The 9,338-nt window shown below is 52.2% G+C and overlaps 1 protein-coding gene across 1 annotated transcript in view; it reads right to left on the reverse strand.

The window, feature by feature from the left end:
* The window catches only part of SCYL3 (SCY1 like pseudokinase 3), a 35,450-nt gene extending 35,377 nt beyond the window's left edge, over positions 1-73 (reverse strand). Inside the window, exon 1 of the mRNA XM_019501905.1 lies at positions 52-73. The gene's annotated coding sequence lies outside the window, so the exon portion shown is untranslated. The remainder of the gene's footprint in view (positions 1-51) is intronic.
* Positions 74-9,338: the final 9,265 nt, after the last annotated feature.

The raw sequence follows: 9,338 nt of genomic DNA on the forward strand, positions 1-9,338 counted from the left end.
CCCCCCCCGCCCCGGGGGGGGGGGGGGGGGGGCGGAGGTCTCGTGTCTCACCTCCGGCCTCAGCCCCAAGCCGCCTCCCCGCAGCGCTGCCGCCGACTGCCGCTTCCGGTCTCCGGGTCACCAGAGGGGCGCCGCCGGCGGATAGAGCGTCTCCCCAACTGACAGAGCGGCCGCAGCCATCTTGGACGAGGGCAGGGAGTCGGCGGCGGGCGGGAGGAATAACAAGCGGCAGGCAGGCTTGCTGCCAGGAAGTGACGAGTCCATTCTGCGGCTGAGGTTGAGGCTGCGGCGGTCATTTTGGAGTGTGGCTAAGCCGGGGGGTTGATGTTGCGAAAGGCAACAGGGGAGAGGGCAGCCCACCACCCCGCAGCCCCTGTGGGTGGCACGTGGGAGGCTCCAGGGATAGTTCATGCGCTGCCCAGGCCCAGGCTCTCCTGCTCCTGTGCCTGCACAGGGCCCTGAGCAAAGTGCAGCAGCTCTTCTGCCATCCAGCAGGCGCAGAAGGCGGTGTCTAGAGCCTCAAGGCAGGTGGCCTGAGGTGGTGATACTCAACCGGGGATCCCTCGAGATGCTTGCAAGGGTGCCACACGGTGTTAGCTCTGTGCAGTGGGCAAACACGATAAGCCCGGAGGTCTCAAACAAGCGTTCCGCCCTGTCATGGGCTTCCTGAGCTCTGTGCAGCACACGCATTGCTCTGTTATTTTTTTTACAGAGTCAAAAAACCGACATGAAAACCAAGAGCTGGCACCTGGTGAGGGGGAACTTGAACCCAAGAGGCTTAGGGAACTGAGACAAGCTGGGGCTCAGGCTTTACCTGGCTGATCTCCCACAGCCACTGCCTAGCTCCTCTGCAAGCACTGTATATAGAGTTTCATAGTTTGTAGGTTCAGAAGGGACCTGAGCAGACCATCAAGTCCAACCCCCTGCCATGGCAGGAAAGAGTACTGGGGTCAAACGACTCCAGCAAGGTGTTCATCTAGCCTCGTCTTAAAGACCCCCAGGGTAGGAGCCAGCACCACTTCTCTTGGAAGTTGGTTCCAGATCCTAGCCGCCCTGACTGTGAAGTAGCGCCTCCTGATATCTAGTTTGAATTTACCCTCTGCCAGCTTGTGACCGTTATTCCTAGTCACTCTTGGTAGTGCTTGGGGGAACAGGGACTCCCCCAGTGCCTGCTGGTCCCCTCTAACTAGTTTGTAACAAGCCACTAGATCCCCCCTCAGCCTTCTCTGTTAGGTTTTGAAATGGGGTACCCACCCAGGCCACAAAAGGTACGGAGGGATGCCACGTGTTGAATAGGGGAAGGAGTGCCTCCAGTCCAATGGGGTTTAGATCCACTGGCTTGCAGCCTCTTAATTAGGGCACCAGGAGGGGAGAGTAAGGCATGCCCACTTTGTCATTCAAGGCACGGGGAGGTCAGGTGTGGTGAAGCAGCTCAGTGCTGCTAGGACTTCAATGCCTGGGGCAGCAGCAGAAACTTAGGGACCTCTGTGCTGTGATCCATGGAAACTTAGGTACTGAAGGAGGTTAGGCCCATACAGAGTTAGGCCAGAGGCCTGCCAATGGATATTCCCTTAAAGATCACACCTAGGTACTTAAGTCCCCTTTGCAAATCTGCCCATAACAGACTTGCCCAGGAAGCTTATGGCAGAGCAGGGAATTGAACCTGGTTCTTCCAAGCTAGCAGTCCAGCCACAGAGTCATTCATTCTCTGAGGTCCAATCGTCCAAATGCAGGTATCCTGGTCGTACATGTACTCCCTTACTCAGGCACTGGAAATAGCAGCAGGCCCTGAAACAAACTCAGCAGAAAGTGGAACGTTACAAATGCAAAATACATAGATCTGGTATGTAGCTGCCAACAGTGCACGAGCCCAGCAGATATACTTGGGCAGCATTAGGACCTGAACTATGACCTTGTGATGCACAGAATTCACCCCCCAGGTACCATTTGTCAATCCCCAATTTTATAAGTAGGTATGGGAGCTTTGGCTGCCTGAGGCTACAGATCAGACTGTGTGAAACCTTATTTGTAAGAAATCAGTTGTATGTGTACTGTAGCTAGAATGGCCATCATAGGGGACATTCTGGTTTTCTGCTGCTCTGTCCTCTGTTGATATGAAACCCAGCACCTTTATGCCCTCTATTTTTCTCTTCAAGAAAAAAAATTGAGAACATGAAGGTGTCCAGTTTCATATCAATAGAGGACAGAGGACAACTGGAATGTCCTCTATAATGGCCACCCTAACTGTGGCTGGTTACGTATATATACCTGTTATGATGGACACAAAAGAGTTTGGTTGGCATTGAAACCCTGTTGCTCTGGACATCTGTAATGGGTCCCCTGCCCCATTACTGAGAGGGGGAAGAAGCCCAGGGTCCCCCAGCTAGCCCAGCCTCTCTGAACGGACACATAATGGCAGAGAGGCTTAAATAAAATGGCGACCTGCCCCAGGTGTGGGTAATGATTGGCAGGCTTGGGGCAGAGAAAAAGGGTCAGCTGACTCAAGGAGAGGCTCATAAGTAGGGACCTACTTAATTCACAGTCTGCACACCCTCACTGAAGAAATTTTTCCTAATGTTGAGCCTTAATTCATCTTCCAGGAGTTTGTGGCTATTACTCCTGGTTTTCCCCTTGGGTGCCCTGGTGAACAGTTGCTCACCGAGCCCTTGATGTACTCCCTTAGTGTAGTGGTAAGCTGCTACCAGGTCCCCTCTCAGCTTTCCTTTTTCCAGACTGAAGAGTCCCAGATCCCTCAGCCTTTCCTCATATGATTTGCCCTTTAAGACTCCAATCATACAGGTGGCTCTTCTTTAGACTCTCTTAAGCTTGGCCATGTTCTTGTTAAAGTGTGGTGCCCAGAACCGGACACAGTACTCCAGCTGTGGTCTCACCAGTGCTGAGTACAGTGGAAGAATCACCTCTTTGGCTTTGCTGGAGATGCATCGATTGATGCACGCCACAGTATTATTTGCGCATACTGGCTACAGCATCGCACTGCTGGCTTATATTCATATTCTGGTCTATTATTACCCCCAGCTCCCTTTCATTCATGGTACTAGTCAGTTTGGTGCCACCAAGCCTGCAGATGTGTTGGGGGTTGCTCGTCCCGAGGTAGAGCACTTTACATTTCTCAATGTTGAACATCAGGTTCTGATCTGCCCAATTTGCTAGCTTGTCTAGGTCCGCATGTAACTGTAGCTTATCTTCCAACGTGACCACACTTCCCCATAACTTGGTGTCATCCACGAACTTGGCCAGTTTCAGAAGAAAGACTGGCATGTCAGAAGACTGGGTATCTGGCAGTAATGACTGGGGGAGCATAAGCCCTGGGCCCACAGGGGATGTGGCTAAGTGGCCCAGATGTATAGATATATATATGCAGTGTGAGGAGCATGTCCAGAACATCATCCCCATCAAGCCCTGGCCCCATCTGTGTGCCTATGTCCATTCCAAGTGCCCAGGGCCCCAACTGACCTAGGAAGAGGTGTGTGACCTTGTGGTGCTCTGTGGCAGGGCCAACGTCCAGAGGCAGCTTGCATGGGGTGCATGCTTGAATGCTCACATTTATGAGGCCATTTCAGCTGGGATGCATGCACAGGGCTGCTCCTGGATGGCGCAACAGTGTCACGTGAAGGCTAAGGTCTTCCAGGCACAGTGGGTGGCCATGACCAGCTTCAATTGTTGGTCTGGTCATGCCCAGATGACCATGCTCTTCATGCAGGAGCTGGCCCACATTTTGGCACCCCAGGAGAAAGGCTACCTCCCTGCGAGTGCAACCAACAGGGGTGGCCTGCCCTCACCCACACCCAACTCCGGGGGTGTGGGCTATGCAACTGTCGGCTGCCAGCAACGCCAGCTCCTCCCTGGTGGGGGCACCTGCCTGGGCGCTGGCCTGCTGCTCACGGGACACTGGGCGCAGCTGGATGCTGTCACTGACGGGGAGCCCTGTGCCAAGCTACCAGCCTCACCAGCCCTGGACACATGGTAAGTCCTGTACTGGGGGAGGGCCCTCCCAGTCCCCAGCCCTACCCCTGCCTCGGCCCCCTGTCCCGCCTCTCTACCTGGCCCACCTGCACTCTCCTGGCCTCAGGTTCCCCCTCATAGCATGCAGAGAGACAGGGCACAGTTTAAAACTTTATTGAGCAGCCCGTGTCCCCGCAGCTGGGTGGGCACAGGCCTCTCACATGCCAAGAAAGGCATTAATGCTGGTGGCAATGTCCTCCTTGGAAGCAGGGGGCAGGGATGTGTAGTGATGAAACAGGTAGTCCTCCCAGTGGCATTGGAGGTGCCAGCAGCCTGGCCTGGCCTGCCCTGGGAAAGAGGTAGGGGAGGCAGGCTGCCTGCAGCCAGCATCCAGTGGGCCACTGGCCCATGGAGCAAGTGGGGCTGGGGGGCTTGGCCAGTGGCCACCTGGGTCCAGCCCTGTCTAGACAGCTTACCATGGTCCTTGGGTAACCACGCACAGCCTATCTCCCATCTGAGGCCGGGCAGCACAGGGCCCCCAGTGCAGAGCATCTTATTTCTGCAACATTGCAGACTTGCAAAAAAGCCTTCTGTCTCTTGCCTCTGCATAGCCAACTTCTGGATGCGGGGAAGATTCTGCAGGACCCTGTGGGAATGCCACAGCAGGGTCACTGCCACCCCGCTGCTGGAGCTGGCCAGCTGCAGCAGTGGCGCACCAATGACAGGGCCCCCCTGCTTCAGCAGCTGGTGGCAGCAGTTAAGAACTGGGCTGCGAGGGAGCAGGCACAGCAGCAGGCATGGGAGCTGGCCTGGCAGGATGAGGGCATCACCCAGAGACTGTCTGGAAGGAGGCACGGGATTGGGCACAGCAGGCACACTGGGGCCAGCTGGAGGCCCTGGAGCAGTGCTGTGTGGAGCTGCTCCAACAGCAACTGGCCAGCCAGGGTCCCTGGATCCCACCCACTGCCCCACAGCAGATCCTCACCTGGGCCTTGGAGGAGGGCCTCTGCCATCTTCTGCGTGCAGGAGCCCCTGACATTTGCTGTGGCTCCCGGACCCACAGGGGAACTGTCCATGGCCAGGATGCTGGTTGCCTGCCACCAGGCTCTGTGCCCTGGGTACCCCCACCACACAGCCCCCCACTCCAGGACTCAGAGAAGGACTGAGACAGATGTATATAGTTTTCAGTTTGGGATTTTTTTTTTTTATTGTTTGCAGGTGGGGAGGGTGGTGGAGGGGCTCTGTGTGTTGGGGAGGGAAGAGAGAGGGGGCTCTGTTGGTTGAGGGGAGAGGGCAAAGGAATGGGGGTTGTGAGGGGAATAAAGGTTTTCATTACAAACGTGTGTGTCCTGAAGTGGTTCTGGGGGGTCAGTAGGAGGAGTGTGGGTGGCAGGGCAGGCAGGTGTGGGCAGGGACAGCCAGGTGCTTCTCTGTATCTTGGCGCTCCAGGTGGGGCCAGAGCTGGCGCAGCAGGTCTTCAGAGGTGGCCCAGGTCATCCAGAACATGTTGATCCATTGGTTATCGTCTCATTGCTGTAGCATGACACACTGCCACCCGTGCTTGCTGGTGCAGTGGGCCCAGAGGCAGCAGGGTTGGTGGGATGGGAGGGCGACGGCAGTCCTGGTTGTGGTGTCCTGGAGCCCGTGGTTGCCACAGCTGGTGGGACCAGCTGCACAGCAGCTCCAAAAGGCTACATACCAGTTGTCCAGGAGGTGGCTGAAGCAGGTGGGAGAAGTGAGTGGTGCAGTCAGGTGGCTCAAGGTGGCTGAGCAACAGGTGCTTGGAACACCGGCGGGTGAGCAGGACAGCTGCGGCAGCCCTGAGGAGTGGTGGGCCCTGTCCTTGGATGCTAGGACCAGGAGCTATGGCAGTCAGAGCTGGGAAGCGCAGCTGTGGTAGAAGCAGAGCAGGCATGTGCTGCCTGTGTCTCTGCCATACTGCTCCTCTGACACAGGAAATATCACCCCAGGGGTCACAGCATGGAGGGTATGCTTTCAAGATGGCTGCCAAGTGCTGGCAGCCATATGGCTGAAGGCTGGAGCTCCCCCTGGTGGCCACAGGGGCACATAGGGCTGGACTGACCTGGGACTAAAGTTAGTCCCAAGTCCCATCAAGTGTAGATACCTGCCAAAAAATGCTTAATGCACATTAAATTTAAGCCCACTTAAGTTCATGTGTAGACATGCCCAGTGTATACATAGGACACATCCTGCAGCCTGAGCATTTGACAAAGTTTCCATTTACTGCTATGAACTACAATCTAAGCTTGATTGCTAGAATTCAACCCTTAATTATACTATGGCACAGTGGAGTTTTGTCAGTTCAGTGACCCTATATGGGTCTGACAAGCTTAACCAGGGGTGCTAAAATGTAAAAAGGGGTGTCTTCTTCACATATCTGTCAGACAAAACAAGAAGCTGCCCAGTACTACAAATTCTGTTTGGGGTTCAATTCTCCATGTCCATGTGTCAGCAAGGTCCATTTTGATGGGATGGCAGGTTAGCTCCACGTCTTTTACCACTCGTCCCAGGCTGAAGCAGTCGCACTTCCTTGCACTCCCTCAGACACTGGTGTAAAAAGTACCTCCTGCTTCCGTTTCTCTTGTTTTGTTAGTTTGCACAATTAGTCTCATTTGGATATGGACATTAAAATGGCCTAAGGTTGCCTCATAGGCAGCAGTTTACAAGATTAATAAGACCATTTCTCCCCTTTATTTTCAAGCCAGGAGGAGCCATTAAATAACCCAGTACTGTTTCCCAAAGTGTAGAGTATGCCTCCTGGTAGGGCCTGAAAGTGGAGAAAACATGAAAATAGGACAGGGCCAATCAATAACAGGGGGCATCAGCAAAGGTAGTGAAGGGAATCAGCAGCAGGCGAAGTAAAGGGCAGAGACACAAGTGGCTGTCTTTATTACAGTGGGATGTAAACCCATCAGCATTGGGAAACGCTGACAAAATGTAACCTTAATCAGACGTAGGAATGATTTTCACCTGGTGACTCCTGCAGCAAGTTCCAGAATGGGTACTCAGGCTCTAAAGTGTTGACTTGGGGAAGAAAACCAATCTTAGTTTCAAGATTGTGAGTGGTGGAGAATCTGCCACTTCCTCAGGCAAGTTGTTCCAATGTGTAATTTCCCTCACTGTTCAAAATCCAGACCTCACTTCCCATTTGAATTTGTCTAGCCTCAGCTTCTGGTCACTGGATCTCCTTAACCTTTTGCAAGATTCAAGAGTTCCTGATTATCAGCCATGTTCTCCCCATAAGGATACTTATAGCCCATAATTAAATTTTTGTGATTTTAGTTTTGGTCAGTTTAATACAACTCAGGGGAATTGGAAATTCACAGCTGTGGTTTGAGCTGTAGCCAACGGAAGGCAACTTGCATGCAACATACATTTCCCGCAGCCTCCTGCCCAGTACTTCTAACCAAACCAGACCTCATACTGTTGATGACTGAGCTGGAGTACAAACTTCCCCCTGATAATTCATTTCCTTTATTTGCTTTTCTGCAGCTCTGTGAATCTCAAGTGTCAGGAGCAGAAGAGGCCCTCTGGCCTCAGTTCCCCTCAGTCTGCTGTGAAAACTAATTCTACTTGTGATTTAGGGCTCTCAAGGGCTTGAGGAGTAGGTGCCTCCTGTGCTAAGCATATGTACAACCTTCCCCGAACTGCCTTTATTGAAGTAATTTCCTCCCCCAGTTTCTCTCTCAGGGGCTTTTGTGTTCAGCCTCCCACACATGCACTGAAGAGTAGCAGGGAGCTTAGGACGAGCTGCTAGACTAGTTTAAACAGAATGCGGGTGACTGGGTGAAAATTACATATGCAAGGCAGGTGGTCCATCTTTAAAGGTTTTTCCCTCCCCAACAGCCTGCATTTGCTTTCATGGTGTAACTTATGCATCATAAGGAGATATATTTAATACCATTAAAACTAATTGCCCTCTGTGTTGCATAGTAAAGTGACTCAGGGGAGAGATTTTGTGCAAGTATTTTGGATAGCAGAATGAATGTTGAAAGGAATTACCATAGCACAGTGGGAGGTCTGGGTTTTTCACACACTTTTTCATCTCTCTGATGTTATTTCAGTTCCACAGAATGCTGGGACATAAGGATGTGGTTTACCCAGTCACTTTGAACCTAAAATATAGAACCAATAGTATGCACCAGCACACCAATCCTTTGGCCTTGTCTAGACTAAGATTTAAAGGTAGTTTTAGCATATATACCAGGGCATGTTGGTGGAGCAATTTAGGCAGCTCTCTAAGGCTTCAGAGGCATGAATTTAAACCTCAGTCTAGGCTGGTGCTGAACACCAGCCTGGACTGACCCAGCTGTCAGTGGGTATTTGGTCATTCAGACTGGGAGTCAAAGGTAGCTGGATATGATGCTAAATTACCTGGTTCCCTTGTGTACCACTGGCTACAAAACTCATGCTAGTCCAACAGGCTTATGATTGGATGGATCTTTGGATTTGTCCAATGTAATGAAGCCTGAGCAGGATGGGATGAGAGGAATTGATACATACTTCCAAGTAGCACAGGGGAGTGGATGTTCAAAGTGAAAACTGCAGAAAGAAGTTTAATGGCATTATCAACATCCATCGGTCCCTGCTATACCCACGCCCTGCTGTTTCAGAGGCTGCCTGGCTTTTTCCAGCCTGCAATTCCCTTTTTGAGGCCTGCATGGCTGCAGGGAGAAGACATGCTGAGTGAGTCCTGGTGTCCTCAGTGGGAAACTTCTCCTGTGAAGTTTTAGGCCTGTGGCAATGGGAAGGAGTTGCCCTGGTTAGGCCGTATTTTGCCTCTTATTCCAAGTGCTGCCATACCTGCCTGAACTGTGGCTGATGTGACTGCATTCTATCTGTTCCACCATTGATAGGTGCTTAATTGTTTCATATACTTTAGTTATTTATTTGTAGATTTTCCCTGCTGTGGTCGTTTCTATAGCCCTCAAGTAATTTCTGTTTTCATCTAAGTGTTTTTCTATGACCCTAAACAGATAGGAGTGGCAAAATTTCTGAATTTGGGTACTAATTTCATCAGCAGTGATGTTTCCATTTATATAACTTTCTAATCTGAATGGCTGTAAGCATAACCTTCCAGACATGAACTGAGAGCAAGGCCATGCAGTCCTGTCTTCCAATGCCTCTTCTCTTATTCAAATCTCTCTGACTTCATCTATGAAAACTAACCAGGACGCAGGCAACCGGTGCCTCCCGAGTTAGGAGAGGCAGTGACCGGGGGGCAGGGGAGTTTCGGGGTCCCCCACATCCAATCACACCAACCCAGAAGTCCCAGCAGCACACCTGGAAGTGCCAGTGACGCTTCTCCTGGTGCCCCTACTCCCCAGCCAGTACTCGGGGGGGGGGGGGGGGGG

This window comes from Gavialis gangeticus, unplaced genomic scaffold, assembly GCF_001723915.1.
Source record: "Gavialis gangeticus isolate Ggan-Ray unplaced genomic scaffold, GavGan_comp1, whole genome shotgun sequence".
Taxonomy (NCBI): domain Eukaryota; kingdom Metazoa; phylum Chordata; order Crocodylia; family Gavialidae; genus Gavialis; species Gavialis gangeticus.